Genomic DNA, 18,102 nt, shown 5'->3' on the forward strand with positions numbered 1-18,102 from the left:
TCTTTCTTTTTCTTCTTCCTTTTCTTTTTCTTTTCTTTTCCATTTTCCTTTTCTTTTTCTTTTTCTTTCTTTTTCTTCTTCCTTTTCTTTTTCTTTTCTTTTCCATTTTCCTTTTCTTTTTCTTTTTCTTTCTTTTTCTTCTTCCTTTTCTTTTTCTTTTCTTTTCCATTTTCCTTTTTTTTCTTTTCCTTTTTTTTTTCTTCCTTTTCTTCTTCTTCTTCGTCTTTGTCTTCTTCTTCATCTTCTTCTTCTTCCTCATCTTCTTCTTCTTCATTTCTCTTTTTTTTTTCCTTTTCTTTTCCATTTTTTCTGCTTTTTTAAGAGTTTACAAAGTTATTCCATTTTGGCAGGGGGTTTGTTAGTTCAGCAGCTGCCTGCCCACATGGTTGAATACCTGCTTATTTGCCTTCTCCTCCCACTCTTAAAGTTGGCTCCTGGAGTCCAGCAACCTGCCTGAAGGCAAAGGTATAAATTACAATGATTGTGGAGGCTGGCAAGCAGGAACCACCACCTCAGTTTTTGCTGATAGACAAACAATGCATTTGCTGCAAAAATAAGTGTGAGAATTAGTCACACAAGAATTTTAATGTTGAAAATAAAAAATTATTATTTTCCTCTAGAAAAATCATTCCAGATAATGTTTTCCCCCACTGCATGGATCACAGGGATTGATTGCTTCCGTAGGCAGAGGCAACTGCAAGATTGGTTGAGATTTGATGTAGATTTAGATTTAAAAATTAGATTTAGAGAGATAGGGGAAGTAGGAGCCAAATGTGAACGTGGGCCTCAGTGTGGCTGCACATTCACAGTCCCATCCCTTGGAGTCCATTTCATGTCTCCACCTCTGGGCACACCTGTGTCAAATATTCTGATATAATGATTTTAACTGTGTCATCTTGATGCCATGTTGCCCACAAGCTCACAGTGGGAAATCTGCAAGGCATCTCTGGAAATACAGTGAACAGTGAAGTGTGTGGTGATGTGAATGCAGACTCTGAGGAGGAGCCAAGTCGCGTTGATAGAGCACGATGAGTGTGTGGCAGAGACCTGCTGCTCTGAAAAGTGATCACACAACAAGCAGTGACAGTCTGCCTTTCCCCCTTCTTGATCCCACAGCAACCATAAAATGCATTCAATTGAAGTATTTAATACTTTCCTTGTGAAAGGGATGATGTCTGAACCCAGAGAAAGCAGCTGCTGTGGGAGCTAAACACTCTTCAAATGCCACTTCTGGCATCACATTTCCCTCCCTTGTATTCTTGTCATGTTTTTCTTCTTATCTATAGGTCAAGTATTAATATGAAACAATAAAGGGAAAGATAACTTTCTATTGATCTGGAAAATAAACTGGGAGACACAAAGTGGAGAGAACAAAAAGGCAATCCTGCTGTGGTGCCTTTGGAAGTTAATTCAGCACCTGTAGCTGGGCCTTCTGCTACACGTTGTGGGACGAAGCTGAAAGGAGAAGGAAGATGTATAAAAGTAACTTTGAAAAATAAATGTGTCCCAGTTCTGAGAGGATAAAGCCACCTAAAACAGGGAGGTTTAACTTGAAGCCTTCCCAGAGATTGATGGCAGCAATCTTTTTTAACACTCAAGGAAAGCACTCGGATTTGATCAGTGGCAACTTAGAGATCTCCAAAACTAATCAAACTCCTGCTGTTTTCTTGATTTTTACCTCCTTCTCCTTCTCCTCCTCCTCCCTCTTCTGATTCCTAAGAGAAGCCCACCAGTAGCAAACTGGGAGAGTCCAACCTGCTGCTGGTGTAACTCAGTTTCACCCCGCAGGTCTGGGGGTAGCTGACCCAAATTGCCGTCGCAAGATTGGGTTGCACAAACTCCAAGCAGAGGGGAAGGCTCAGGCAGTCTGAGCTGATGGAATTTACTCCCTGAGAGGAGGGAGAAGCATTGATGAAGGGTATGGAGAGCTTATTACAACTTGTAGCTTTCTACACGCTCCTGCCAGACACATCTATTGCTTCACCTCACTGAACTGCATCATTTAGAAATCCTTCAGCTCAGTGGTCTTTTAGTCCCTAAGGGGTGTGATTTAGCCTTGACTTCCATTACCTTCAGGGGAGCTACACAAATTGTGCCAGCTGAGATCTGGCCTTTAATAGTCCATTAGATCCCCTAACCCAGGTAGGAAACTGCTCTGTACATCAGACACACTATCACTACGCTCCTTCTCTGCCCTTCTTTTATACAACTCCACCTCCACTGTACTGGACTTGCACTGGATTTACAGTGTTGTGGCAGAGGAAAAAAAAAAATCCAGCTCTCTACTTGAAAAATAGGATTTGTTTTCTCTCCTGTTTTTCTTTCCCTCGAAGGCCCAGCACTATCTTGGCATTCTGAATTGGGGATGAAACAAAACCAGTTCAGGAACAGGATACAAGAGGAAAAGCCAGTCATCCTGCAGAGGATAAGAGAGCTCATTTCTCACAGAGGCATCCACAGAAATGAGGAGTAATGAGCTGAGCCCTCCTCAACAGCTTTTCATAATGCAAAGCATTGGGCATCTGGTCAGGTGGGGAAAAAGAAATAACCAAGCAACCCCCTTTCTCTTCCCTCTTTTTATTTTTAGCCAGAAGATCTGTCATGTTGGTTGGACTGTCCCCACCACAGCAGAGCTCTGGAAAGGACAGCTCCTCCAAATGGGTCAGTTCTCCCATCACCCACAGGGGTGGCTGATTAACAGCATGGGGTAAAAGCCATCTAGGACAAGGATGAGGTGAAACCTTGCTCAGAAATGAAGCTGTGGGGGAAATGAAGTGGTTTAGTCGTAGTTTCCCAGGAGCCTGCAGCCATGAGCGCAGCAATGAGCCAAGGACTTCACAGCTCAGTTCTGATTGCAACACTGGGCACATCTCTGCCCTGAGACAGTCCAGATATAGCTCACAGTTATGTTCAGTCAGCCTGTGAGAGTGGCAGAAGGTTGGGATAGAAACATGTCACCCAAAATTGAGAGTCTTCAGAGAGAAGGTTCTCCATGCAATGGTCGCTATTTTAGTTTTAGTCATGTCATCCTATCTGAGGGAAGGGTGTTCATATCCTCCAGCTTCAGGTATTTACCTGGATCATGGAATCACAGAATGGATTAGGTTGGAAGGGACCTTCAAGATCATCTCATTCCAAAGCCACGACCATGTGCAGGGACACCTCCCACTATCCCTGGGTGCTCCGAGCCCCGTCCAACCTGGGCTTGGACATTTCCAGGGATGGAGTAGCCACAAATTCTTTGGACAATCTGTTTCAGTGTCTCACCACCCTCTATTGACCCAAGTCAACACATTTCCACAGTCTCCAACTACAGCCAAAGGGATCCATGTTATCTGTCTTTACGTGTCTGCACTGGTTTTCTGTCTTCCTGCAACAGGGAGGTCTAGTCAACAGAGACAATAGAAGTAAAGCCATAGGTCTGTCCACTCTAGGACAGATCCCTTCCTTTTGTCAGACAAATCACCCTCTCAGTAAAGAGAATCTGGGGTGACTTGCTCAGGTGGAGATACATATATTGCAGAAATCCGTCACAGGTCGGATGGTTTTTCTCTTATGAGAGGCTATTTGCAGAAGGTGTCTGGTCTGGGTGTACTTTTTATCTTTTTTAAGAAGCCTGAGTTCACTCCAATGGCTCCAAAGAAGATGTTGGGTGACCCGTTATCTTCCTGTTTTGAACACAGAACTGCGCATGCAGAAATCAATTAAAAATCAGAGCTCATCCCTCTGACATCTGCTCTGACAAAGGCCACCAAATACCTGTCAATGATGATTTTACTGAGAAAAATTGTCACAGTTCCCTCCTTGCACATGGGAACAACTGTGCTGCCTGAACTGTCAGGCATCTGCCACAGCACCTTTAAAGCCTCCAGACTCACGGATCTGAAAGGCAAGAATTTTCTTCCTGAAATTAAACTTTTTTCTTTTTTTAAAGAAAGACCTATAATTTATTCCAGTATGGCCCAACTACTCATCACCCAAATGAGTAAGAGCATATGTGGATCGGTACAAGAAAACCAGAGGAGAAATCCAATACCAAACTAAATTTGAAGTCACTTATGAATCGTGAGGTATCCTGGGACTAGATCTGCCTGAATTGAGAGGATGATTTCAACTTGCAGCCTTTATTTAGAAGAATTGAGCACTGATGTCCAGCCAGTGAGATGTGGATTCATGTTTATGAGTCGCCTGGCAAATGCTTACGCGCCTCCCACAACAAACCCTCTAATTAAATGTTAATTAAATGCAACACATTAGGGCTCAGCAGACACTCTGCTGCTGAGTTATATACATACACTGCAGACACTCTAATGAAATACTTGACTTTGATTTACGAACATGAATGCAGTAAGAATCGGGGCTCGCGCTGGCGTCTAATTTTGCACAAAACAAAGGAGGCCGCCTTCCCTCTGCTAATGGTTCCAGCCTTTTAATGAATACTTCCAGCCATGATGTAATTACACAGTAACTTACAGGCAGGGAAGTGACACAAGCCTTGCATGAAGGGAACCTCCTCTGCTGGCAGTGGGAAAGGATTTTGTCGGGTCTCCAGCAGCAAACGCCCTTCAGCCACCGCAGTGATCTCATTTCAGTCCTCATTGCTCTCACTGCCATCACAAACTTTTACTTGATCTAAAGGGATAGAAACAGCAGGTAAGGCTTGCATTGTGTCATTCCAGTTATAGTCAAGATGATGAAGGGCCACGGGTGAAAATCATCAAGAGAAAATTAGAGGTGTCAGACTTCAGGAGTGAACCCTTTCTGCAGATGGCTCCTGATAGAGCTTCTCAGTGCCATGTTGTTACACATACAAAGTAATCAACACATTATTAATTTTTATTCAGCTTCAAAGTAAGGAAATATACCTAGTTCTGGCCTAACTGTAGAGTTACCTCAAGTTTGCCTCCTTTTTATTTTTATTTTCCACTTAACCCTTTCAATTTCCAGTGCAGGCACTGACTGGCAATTTCAGAAAACAAACTCTGAAACACTTGTTATTCCCATCAAAGTGTAGCCTGGCATATGGGACAACTGAAACTCTCTAGGACTTATAATATTTCTCACTTTCTCCTGGGCTTTTCTGTGGAATTCTCCTTTAGTATCCAGAATGGGAGGCAGACCTTGCCATGTATTACAACTCCTCAGTGATAATCAGTGTCTGGCACAGGGTATGATCCACTCTCATCGCTGGTGGAGGAAGAGGTTTTTTACAGTTTTAACTCAAAAAGCCCTTCAAAGCTCTGAAACTACTGGAAGGAACTCACCTGCCAGGAAAGCCTTGGGATCTCCTTCCCAAGTTCTTGGCTCTTGGGCAAAGGCCCATCCAGCAAAAATGCAGAGCAAATTGCCCCATGAATCTGTGAAGATTTAGGCCAAGGTTTAATGAGCTCAGATAGAATTTGTGCTGCTGCAGTGCTGCCAGTAACTGGATTGGTATTTTCAATATTAGCTGAGGTATCTTCTCCCTCCACTGCGACTGTTTTCTTTTTAAGTCCATATTTCTTTCTCCTTAAAAATACAGGGCTTATGTCTCAGTGTGGAGAAAAGTACTGCTCTCCAAGCAAGTCCAGTGATACAGAAAGAGAAGCTTAAAAATAACAAGCCTTGCTGAAGTGGAAGGAGGCTGAAGTCACTCATGTTGTGTAGCACTTTGAGATTCCCAGAATGGAAGACATGGCTGAAATGCACATTACTGTCTCAGGGACAAAAAGGAGAGATCAGATGAAATAATGATAAGAAAAGGCAAAATAAATTAGTTCCTCGCCTCCCTGAGGGTAGGCTGTGCTGATTTTATGAATGTGAGAACCTATTCTTGGCCTTACACAGGCATCTGTGAAAAATGTGTCACTGCTGCATCCCTCTACGAGTGTCCCATCAAAAAGGGTGATTGTGAGGCAGTTCAGTGCCCCTGGCACATCCTGCAGAAAGGTGTGGGGAGCTGACCACATCCTTCTGGAGGGCTCTGTGCTCACCACACATAACTAAAGGACCAGCAAGGTCAGAGACTACCTTGGATGGAGTCCTAGAAAACCATCCAGGCGCACTAAATAAACCAGAAGCCAGGGAGTATCTGGGGAGAAGTGATCTTAATGCTTTCGGATCTGAGATGTCGCCAGCAGAAGGCTCAGGCAGCAAAGCTCGGGGCACGGAGCCATGGGAAGCTTTGCCTTAAACCTTAAAGAGGTCCTTACCTGTGAGGAAATGTAAACAGAGACTGAAAACACCTAATTATTCCATAATGCTGTGTGGAAGGGAGGGAGCTTTCCTTGAGAAGTCCCACAGTGGCAAAAGATGCGGTTGTATGAAGAGGGCAGAAAAATGGACAGTCAGACATTAGCAGGGAGCTGTAAACCCAGAGCTCACAAGCTGAGCCTACTCTGCAAGAGATCAGGCCACTCCTTACCTGTGGAGTAAACTGTTTTTAAAATATTAAAAGACCTATTGGACAATTAAAATATTGTGCGAACTCTGAATAGAACACACGAGTGCAGAGGGAAGAAAAATGCTGCTCTCACAGCATATAAATCACCACTTTCTTTTTGGCAAGACCATTCTAAAAGAAAGAAATTCTTCAAGGGGCACCATACACCAGTTTTGGCTCCAGAAGAAGCACAGCAATTCGTGTTTGGGGGTTCAAAGGCTGCTGAATTAGCTACAGCCAGCCAGGAGTTGAAGATATCATTGAGCTCAACTCAAGAGCTCCACAAACCAGTTTCCAGCTCATGTTGGTTATTTAGAAAGCTGAGTTCTTGTCCCATTCTGGCCTTTCTGGGTTAAACGCTTCCCCAGCCACAGGAGATGGAAACATTGAATGAAGGTGACATAATCCCCATGTAAACCCTGTAATAAATTCAGAAGTCATGTCTGATTCAAAATATTCTTTGATTTTTTTTGTTTTTACATTTATGGCCTGAATATTAAGAAATTCTATTAAGATAAGGTACCATTTTTTTCCCTCAGAAGGGTTAGTTCTTTTCTTCTCTTCATGGAATGACTGACTTTATTTTTTCCTCTTCAAAAGCATTATAACATATTGATTGATCACAAAGTCTTAAAGGATGAATATAGCAGATTTCCCTTAACCACACTTTCAGAGAGGAAAACAGAGTCAGTGGCTTTTAAAACTGGCTGGTTCACCTGCAGCCCAGATTGATCCACTCCCAGGGTGGGAAGAGCTGAAAGAAGCAATAAAGGGTGATAGAATCTAATTGAATTCCAGTGAAACTTAAGTGTTAAACACAACAGTGAAAGTAAATGCTGCTCACCTGTCTGGTGAAGAGAGAAATTAAATAGAAAACTGTAAACATGTAAGAAACAAGTGAAATGCCCGATATGAACGAGGTATGTGAATAAATCAGTGGCCATCAGGACTTCAGATTGACCACCATCAAATATTCTCTATTTTGAAGCAGTAGAAAGGAATCAAACCCACAGATGTGAGATCCAAAGCTGAGGAGTGTTGGATTAGACTGTCGGTGGCATGACAGGACTGGGCAATGCTTTGCCTGTAGAGCTCCATGATCTGTGGTCCACAGGGCAGGAGTTATGATTCCAGAGGGCTGGAAGTGGATGGCATTTAGGGTCCCTTCCAACACAAAGCATTCTATGATTGTCCCCCAAAGAAAGAAGTGGAATTCATAAATTAGCAAGCTCAAAACTTTGGATGAAGAGGAAGTCGCTGCTTCCATGGACACGGGAAATGTTAAAACCAAGTTTCTTGTGAAACTGCATCTCACAATGTCTAAGAGGATTATGCTAAAATTGTAATTTGAATTCAGCCCTACTGGATATCAAACAAAAGGAGATTTTCTGAATGTCCACCAGAGGGGAACGGGAAGGAAATCATACTTTGGAGTCTACAATAGTCAGGACCAGTGGAACCAGTAAGTCTGCCTCTCTTCTCTGCTTGGAAGTCCATCCGTTTTCACCCAAGCTTGTGAGAATTTAATATTTTCCTTAATATTATTTATTTCTTTAATATTATTTAAGATTTCACTTCTTTGGCAAACAGACTCACAATTCATGAGAAGGGAACAATTGTAGTCTCAGCTGATTCAGTCTAGAACCTATCAGTGGGGATTTAGAGCTGATCCAGAGCTGCAGAGGCTGCCAGGGCAAGAAAGAAGCACTGAGACAGAGCTCATATTTGGGAGAGAAAAATCAAACCAGAAATGTCTGTGAAAGTTGGCTGAAGTGCAGGGAAAGGACTGAAAAGGAGATAAGTTTGAAGGAGACACAAAACTGGGAGGAATGGCTGATACTCTGTGTATCACTGGGACAAGGAAGTCATGGGAATCTTCGTGGGTGTTAAAATTGCCTTTTTCCATTTTAAGGGAGTAACCAGTGATCAGCTCCAGCAATAACAGACCGAATCTTTCACGTTGTCCACAACCAACTCTGCCCAGCATCTGATTGTGCTGGGACCAGTTTAATAACAGAGGTGTCAGGTAACTGCAAACAACCTGTGATTAGGCTTGGCTTTGTCACACCTACCACAGAGTGGGGACCCACTCGCTGGTCTGGGCTCCTTCCTCGCTCAAGAGAACAAGATCAGTGCCTCTAGAGGTGACTCATCTTCCTCTCCTCACATCTGATCCCCCCTCCAGCTGATGGCGGGATGAATCACCCTATGGAGGTATCATTCCACCTCTAATAGATGTTGAGGAAACCTACTTGACTGTCCTAACAAATGGCACAACCCTTAGTTGGATAAAAATATAAATACAAACTAAACAATGACTTGGTTGCTCTGGTGGTTTCTGTCCCTCTGAGACATGATTTTCTGGGTTTGTGAGATGGGGATTGCTCCATCCTATCAGTATCCCAGGTGGCAGGAGCCGCCTTCAATCCAAACAAACCCCCATCCTTGCAGGAACCACATTACTTTATCCAACTCCAGAAAAAAGCTGTGTCACAAATGATCAAATCTCTTGATATGGCCAAGAAATCACTTAGAACTACAGGAAAAAAAAAAGCCATCAACTTTCTCACTGTGAAAGCCAATGGGTTGCTTGTTTTTTCTAGTGGTCACTGGTGTTTGCTACGTGGAAATCAAATTTTGGGGAATGAGGGAAGACACAGAAGGCTTCAGAGACTCATCTTCACTGTAATTTGCTGATGCTCTGCATGAACAATTTCCATGCAAATGACCTTGAGGAAAATATTAATAATATGGTAATGAATCATTTGCATACAGTGTGGAATGTGTTGTCAATTCAAACAAGAGAGTTTGTCCAGAGCTCTTTGTCAGCAAACAGAGAAGCAGGACAAGTTAATCTGTGAGTGACTCTTACGTTGAACCTCCCAGCTGACACCTGAAAATATTTTTTGAATGCCAGAGCACAGTGAGAGGCAAGGGGACTTGGGCTTTTTAAAAATACTTCTCACTATTTAGAGCTAAATTTCACTCAATTTTCACTTTCCTGATGATTTCTTGCATGTTTTAACATTTCCTAAACATCAGAAAAAACACATTTCCTCATTTTGAGACACGACAAATACATCCCAGTTGTGCTTTCCCCAAGACCCACTAAAATTTGAACTTAATTTTATCCTCAGTGAGTTAGACGCAAAGAGAAAACAGCAAACCAGCCTTGCCCATACAATTTTAGGAATTTTAACTGTGCTGTACCTGAAACAGATCTGTGATATTTTTTTCCAGGTGATTTAGAAACTTCTGAAAATTTTATCCAAAGTTGAAAAAACCCCACACTGTGGACTCATCATTTTGATCTCCCTTTTTGGTGTGACTTTCCCTGTGGTGATTACATTTATTATGGGCACTGAAAGGACACTCTGAAACATGAAATATGTGCTTTGTGTGCTAACAGGGCTCATTTCTCAAAGCTGAGAAGAATTTTGAGAGAAAATTGACACAAGTGTAGACAGGAAATAGTGAATGAAAATTGAGAGTGTTTTAGGAATAATTTATTAGGTGGCCAAAAGCCAAGTGTCCACAAACAAGACAGGAAAACTTTGATTAAGAAACCATTACAATTTTCCAACAAAGTGAAAACATCAAGTGGGAATATCTATATATAGATATCTTTGTGTCTGTGGGCATTTATGATGTCCAATTTCTTCCTTACTTCTTCTGTGCATACCGTACTTTTCTTTTTTTCATGCAGATGAAAAAATATGCATTGACATGTTTTTCATAGAATTAGAGAATAGTTTGGGTTGGAAAAGACCTCTAAGATCATTGAGTCCGACTATTAACCCAACACTGCCATCTTCACCATTAAACCACATACACAAATGCCACATTCACATGTTTTTTGAAAACTTCCAGGGATGATGGTTCCACTCCTTCCCTGGTTCCAACGCTTTACCACCATTTCAGTGAAGAAATTTTTCCTCATATCCAATTTAAACCTCCCCTGGTGCAACTTGAGGCCGTTTCCTGTTGTCCTATCACTTGTTACCTGGACCTTGTTAACAGTTTGCTCAAAGCTTCAGCAAACCTGACTCCAAACACTTCCCATGATTGGGCATCCCCAGCTTCTCTGGACAACCTGGTCCAGTGTCTCAGCACCCTTATTGTGACAAATTCCTTCCTTATATCCAACCTAAACCTACATAATTTCAGTTTAAAACCATTTCCCACTGTCCTTTCACTGCAGGACTTGACAAAAGGTCTCTCTTCTTCTTTCTTCCAGGCTTCCCTTATGCATTGAAAGGCCACAATAAGGTGTCCCCAGAGCCTTCTCCAGGCTGAACAACTCCAATTCTCTCAGCCCATCTTCATATCAGACATTCCAGCCCTCTCACCATTTTCATGGCCCCCCTCTGGACAGGCTCTAACAAGTCCATGTGCCCACAATAACTGAGGTGGAGTCTCATGAGAGGAGGGGAGAAGCCCCTCCCTCAACCTCCACTTCTTTTGATACAGCTCAGGAGACAATTTGCTTTCTGAGCTGTAAATTGTCAGCTCACGTCCAAATTTTCATCCACCAGTGTCCCCAGGTTCTTCTCAACAGGGCTGCTCTCAATCCATTCATTCCCCAGCCTATACTGGTGTCCAGGGTTGCTCTAACACAGGTGCAGGACCTTGCACTTGTCCTTTTTATGTAGTCTTGTTTTATTCTTTACTTTACTTGGCATTTATTTATTTACTTAGAAATCCCAGATGGGAGGGCAAAGAGAAAAGGACAATTGAAGTTTTCAGAAAGAATAAGTGAGGTGGGGAAATTTCAAACTGGCAGGAATTAAGGATTGTGGAAGGAAGGGTTTTAAATACACCAGAATAAAAATGGAGCCAAGAATGCCAAAGGCCAAAAATGTAACTATTTCCAACTAATGCCATTATAGAATATCCCGAATTGGAAGGGACCCACAAGGATCATCGAGTCCAACTCCTGGCCTTCACAGGACAACACCAAGAATCCCACCACGCTCCAACAGTATCCAAATGTCTCTTGAGCTCTGGCAGCTTTGGTGCTGTGACCACTGCCCCAGGGAGCCTGTTCAGTGCCCAACTACCCTCTGGGCCAAAAACCTTTTCCTAATATCCAACCTAAACCTGTCCTGACACAACTTCAGGCCATGCCCTTGGGTTACCACGGAGCAGGGACCAGTGTCTGCCCCTCCTCTTCCCCTCCTGAGGAAGTTGTAACTGCAATGAGGTCTCCTCTCAGTCTCCTCCTCTCCAGCTGAACACACCAAGTGCCCTCAGCTGCTCTGACAAGGTTACCCCTCAAGGCCCTTCACCATCTTCATAGCCCTCCTTGAACGCTTTCTAACAGCTTTATATTTTTATTACATTGTGGTGTCCAACACAAGAAGGAGAAGACTTGAATAAACATTTCTGTCTTATTTCAGGACGTCTCAAAGCTTGCTGAGATTTTCAACCTTGGCAATGTTAAGTTTCCATACATCTCCTGGGATGGGATATCCTGGGATCCCAGAGACATTTCAGGGTTTGCAGAAGTCAGTACGAGTTCTGGCTACAGTAATGGGCCGTGGGGCTGGGAAAGTCTTGTAGGATAACCTGGGCCTGTCACTCAGCTGTGCCCATTCCAGCAAAACGCAGCTGCATCCAACAAAATGCCAAGAACGAGGAGCACGGCCTGTGCCTACGGAGCAGAGTGTGATTTTCCAGCTCACAGGGGCTGCAAAGAGGGATTTTGGGAGCCAAATGTCACTCAGCCATGACCTCCCACCACAATGTTGTGGCAAGAGCAGCCTTTGGCTGGGTGATCAAGGGAGAAGTGAGTGGGAGTGAAAAGTGATGCTCTATTTACAGCCAGAGCTGGTCAAGCTGGTATTGCTGAATTTGCGTCACTTTGTGGCTGATCCTTTTCCAAAGGTCACTGGAGGTTCCGGAAAATACTGCACTCTAAGTTAAGATGAAGAGAAAGTTTCCTTATTAAATGAGACATAAAGAGGTCATGTTGTCTTTCAAAAAAAATAAAAATATATAATAAAAGCAGTGCCCAGGTTGTGGCACAGGCGTACCTGCATCAGAGGAGATGGTGGGTGTTGAGGCTTCTTTAATCTGGCAGAGAAAGGCAAAACAAAGACCATGAGCAGAAAAGCGAAGACAGAAAGATCCAAATTAGAGGAAAGGCACACATTATTAACGGTGATTAATCACTGAAACAAATTATCCAGGGAAGAGGCAGAATCTCATCTCCTGATGTTTCCAGAGCAAATGTATTTGCTTTCTCAGGCAGGATGCTTTCAGTAAACATGTGTTACTGATCTTGATACAGGGAGAACCAGTAAAATTTAAGAAAGTGTTCAAAAAATATGACTTAATGACTCTTATTCTCTTATCTGTTCTTCTAAGGCTTTTATGAGTCTATGAATTGTACCTAATTAGCTACATTCAGTCATTACAGAGATAATGAGAACACCCTGGTTACATCAGAGTTGAGATCATTTGCATAAAACACCTCCAAACAAGCACAAAAGTCTTCCAGGCAAAACCTGAACATTAATTGACGAGGGTAGGGGGGAAAATATAATTTTTTTTTCTGTGTCCCATTAATTTTTGTTCTCATTTTGTCTCAGGGAGTTTCTCCCGACCTGGACATCTTTGGTCTGAGACAATGTGTGTTTCCACACCTGTCATTTACTTTTATTTTTAAAAAATTGATATTCTCTCCAAATGAAACTAAGATCTCTTCAGCTGGCTGCTTGTTGCAGAAGCTGAATGCAATGCCTGATTTATTTGTTGGACTGAGCGTTCAACGCTGCTTAAAAAACATCACTCAGGAGTTGTCCCAGATGGTCACTCAAAGGTGGTGGGTATTGGGTATGACTTAAGGAAGGGAGTCATATATTGGTATTTGACAGCAGCACAAATATCAGGGGCTGCCGTATCATGTCTGTGCACAGGTTGGTTTATGTTACCATGATCTCAGAGAGAATTCTGCAGTCAAAAATTATAGCATCATTGTTATTATATGACATTATTAAATAATGCCAAAATTAGCATTTTAAGCTTCTTTTTTCCCTTAACTAGCTAATCTTCACCCAGAACACTGTCCTGCAACAACAATAATGGTAAAGCTATCAGACTGGGAACAGAATGATCCTGGGGGCTGGAGCATTAATTAAGAGCAACTGGATTCTGATTTACTCCATTTCCATTCATCAGCACAGCTTGGGTGCCCTCTTTCTGATTCGGTTTCTGCTGTTTACCTGCATTTTTTTGCCTTGTTAGTAAAGCATCCAGGATTCCCAAGCAGTCTCCCACCTAAATACCAGCCAGACTTTGAACGTGTTCATTTCCAAGAACAGATGAAAGCAGCACAGTTGTTCCAAAATGGGCAGAGGCCAAAACATTCACTGCTCACAGCCAACAGCTCGTGAACTGTCTACACACCCAGAGTTATTGGCAGGCAGCGTATGGCAAATGTGCTGCTCTTCAGAAAACTGGGAGCTCTTTGTGAGCCACTTTTAAGCAGATAAACGGACCAAATGGTTTGTTATGAATTACACACGCCATTTCTATATGTCACCAGATGTGTTTCAGTGTAAAATCACTGGCCCACAATGATTAGTTAGCAAGCTGGAGATGAGGAGAGCCTGGACAGGCATTTTCAGATGGCTGGTGCTCAAACCCTTGCCAAGCTAAATCAAATTATGCCCAGATATCAACCCGTGCCTAATAAATGCCAGTGCTGATAATGAGCACCTGTATTTGTCACTGCTGTGTCCCAGTGTTCCAGCAAAAGTTCATTAGGAAGAGAAATTATTGTGAGTGAGCACAAAAGTGACTGTTGTAAATGCTCTAGTAATTGCTGGCCACCATAATATCACTGATGGCAAGTACACAAGGAAGAGCAGAAAAAGGTTTGTCGCTGTGCTAAATACTGATGTGGATTCATATCCCCCCTTGCCACGCTCAGAGGGTGCCCTTGCTCCTCTGTGTAGACTTCAGCTTTTCATCACAGTATGTTTTGGCAATTATTTTTTCTAGATTTGTGCCCTGGAATTCCCTTCAGATCAAATTTTAGCCCTTCAGTCTTGATTTCAGTGAAGTATCTTCCAGTTTAGGAACATGGATGGACAGTCACCATATAAGTTATAAACTTTTGTCAGTCTCTTCATGCAGTTTTATAGACAAAAAAGTTCATAGAATCATTTGGGTTGGGAAAGCCCTCTAAGACCATTGAGTCCAACCATTAACCCAGCACTGCCAAGGTCACCACTAAACCATGTTCCCAAATGCCACATCCACACATCTTTTAAATCCTTCCATGGACGGTGGCTGCACTACTTCCTTGGGCAGCCTTTTCCAATGTTTGACAATCCTTTCCATGGAAAACTTTTTCCTAATGTCCAACCTAAACCTCCCCTGGTATAACCTGAGGCCGTTTCCTCTTGTCCTTTCACTATTTACCAGGGAGAAGAGACCAACCCCTGCCTGCTACAATCTCCTGTCAGGTAGTTGTAAAGAGTGATAAGGTCCCACTTGAGCCTCCTTTTCTCCAGGCTCCCCATCAGATTTGTGCTCCAGACCCTTCCCCAGTTCTGTTGCCCTTTCCTGGACCTGCTCCAGCACCTCAATGTCCTTCCTGTCATGAAGGACCCAAAAATGAACACAGGATTTGAGGTGTGGTCTCACCAGTGCTGAGCACAGAGGGACAATCCCTGCCCTGCTCCTGCTGCCACACTCTTGGTGGTACAGGCCAGGATGCTCTTGGCCTTCTTGGTCTCTTCTGGGCACACTCCTGGCTCATGTCCAGCTGCTGTAAACCAACACCTCCAGGTTCTTTATCACCAGTCAGGTTTCCAGCCACAAAAGTTTTCAGAAGAGACTTAGCTTAGAGGGGAATAAGTTCAAGAAAATACCTGCCTACTAGATCTGTCCAGAGGATATCTTCAAAGAGAACAATTTTCCTGAAAAGCACAGAGGCCATAAAATCTTGGAATAATTAGAAAGCTAGAAAGAGGGATCTGGCCGTCCAATAGCACAGGAAGTTGTGTTGATCTCTTAGGGCTCCCCAAAGCAGCAGCAATGGGTTTTCAAGAAGATCCTCCACCACTTCAATCAGTATCTCATTAACAAAGACTGCTGGGCCTTACCTGGATAGAGACTTCCAATGTTCTTGGAAAGGACTGTCCTGCTACCAGAGGTGGGAACCACCAGTCCCATACATGTCACAAACTGTCTGGGAAGTTCAGTGGGGAGAGCACTGGGGAACACAATCCCTGAAAAGCCAACTGCATAGGACACAAGAAGATATAAAACCCCCAGCATTCCCTCTCTCTCATGCCATACCTTCTGCTGGAATAGAAGGTTGATTGATGCTGGGGTGTTCACCCAGGCTGGAAGGTGAACTTTGTCTTTGTGCTTACACAGACTGATTTTAATTTAAGGTTTCTCCTTCTCCCTTGTGGGTTCCCCTCCCTGCCCTGCTCTGGGAGTTCACTGGGATTTATGAGCTATATGCTAATCAATCTGCTGGCTCTGTGCTAATTCATCATCTGGGCTCCAGAGGATGGAGGAAGCTGGGTGGCTGTTCTGCTCCATCTGTACCCCTGAAGTCTGAAGGAACCTAGTGGTGGGAAGGGCTACATCTGCTGGGAAAAGGTGAAGAGGGACTACTTGGCAGAATAGAAAGGGTAAAGGATGCCCATTCCTCTCCATCATCTTCAAAGTGGATCTCCTCTCTCCATAAAACTTTTCCTCAAGGCAAAACCATCCTCCTGAAGTCCAATTTGAGGGTGGGGTGCTGGGGAGCTTCTGGGAGCAGCATCAGTGTCAATAAGCTGTCAGGAAGTGGCCTTATTCATCACGAGTTTTGGGGAACTGCCAAGGACCCTACAGTAATTCAGTTGAGTTTCTTCTCTGGTAAATGAGTTTACAGTGATGAATAGTGTTTTCTGGATAATTTAATAATATTAATGGGATCTCATTAGGCTGGCATTCATTTACATTCTTGAAGGTGTATCCCCTGCTGGCAGCCTTTGGAAAAACTGGGGTGGAAAGGAAAACCAATATCCTAATTCATTCACATCCTTAAATACTTCCAACAAGGCAAAGGTTTTAAGGCACTTTATTGGTTCTGTTTATTTAATTTACATTGCTCTTTGTGTACTGTGCTTTTATTTCCTACACAGGCAGTAAACCCAATATTGTTCAGTCGAAAGAACCCTCAAGAAAGATGATATTAGAATTGGAAATAGATATCAAATGGCCACAATTATTACGGTGATTTTTATTATTCAAGATCACATGATGGAAATGCAATAATTTACTCAAAATAAATCTGTCTTCAGAGCACTGGTAACCTCTCTGTGTGAGATGACAGTGCTGATAACACTGGGACCTGTCAGATCAGCCACTGAAAAGGGGACTGGCACAAAAAGGTATTCACACTGTTTGTTTTGATCCCTCAGAACGAGATTGTCTCTTTTATTTGCATTAAATTACATATCTCACTGTGTGGAACTCACTTCTCTTTTTTTGCCTCACAGCACACATGAAGGTACAATCATCATTATCAACAGGAATAACAGTATCAGGGCAAAGAATCATCCCAGAAAGGAAGGTGTCACCATGAGCCACGGCACTCCAGAAGATCCACAGCAGCAAATTGAAAGGAAAATGTGAGTTAAAACTTACTTTCAGAGAGGAATACCTCAAAATACATATCAGTGCTCCATGTTCTCACTGGCCTCTTGGGTGAAGGTGGCTGGATCATCACAGTGAGTGCAGTTTAATTTTCTGGGCAAATGAGAGTCTTCTGGAGAATTTTTGTTTGGAGACTAGTGTAGGAGATATTAAATTTCTCCCACATGCTCCCTGACACTCTCATTACTGAATTTCTTCCAGATTTTCCTATTCACATTTCTCAATACCTTTAAAGAAATCCTTAATCCCTGACGTTCATTCCACAGTCAACTAAAAAATTTCTCATTTTAAAGGGAAACTCTTATTTCAGTAAATATTTATTTATCTTTCTTTGGAAAAAGAAAATCTACTCTTTTGAAACTGAAATTTCAAATTTTAAATTTTAAATATTTTTATTAATTTTATATTTTATTATGTTGTGTGGTGACAAGCATGTTTGTGGATGGAGAAGACAAACGAGTTATTTCAGTGTTAGAATGAAAAAGCGTAGACAAAAGAAAGGATATTTTTAATAAAATAACTTTATTCGATAAAAATACTCCCACATTTTTCATCACAAATTTCAGATCGAATTTTTTTTCTTTTTTTACGCCAGCTGTAGTTTACCTCTGTTGCCAGAATAAAATCTCTATCATGATAAAAGCCTCCACACCCTCACAGCTCATATTTCATGCCATTTTTGCACCAGAAGAGTGAATAATTCAGCAGATTGGAGTAATGAATCATTTTCTCATCCCAAGGTGGCTGCTGCTCACGATGATTAATACTGATTTATATATTACTCATGACAGCCTCAACCAGGTCAGGGCCTCACGGTGTGACATTCTGTATCAGATGCACTGAATAAACAGTTCCTGCCCCAAAAAGCTTCAAGGGTAAGTTTTTGTTCTTTTGGTCCTCGTCAGTGGAGGACTGACCTTAGAGAGCAGGAACCTGCTAGAGAAAAGAGAGAGAAGAGAGAAGAGAATGAGAGAAGAGAGAAGAGAATGAGAGAAGAGAGAAGAGAATGAGAG

This window comes from Lepidothrix coronata, unplaced genomic scaffold (genome assembly GCF_001604755.1).
Source record: "Lepidothrix coronata isolate B3197 unplaced genomic scaffold, Lepidothrix_coronata-1.0 Scaffold148, whole genome shotgun sequence".
NCBI lineage: Eukaryota > Metazoa > Chordata > Aves > Passeriformes > Pipridae > Lepidothrix > Lepidothrix coronata.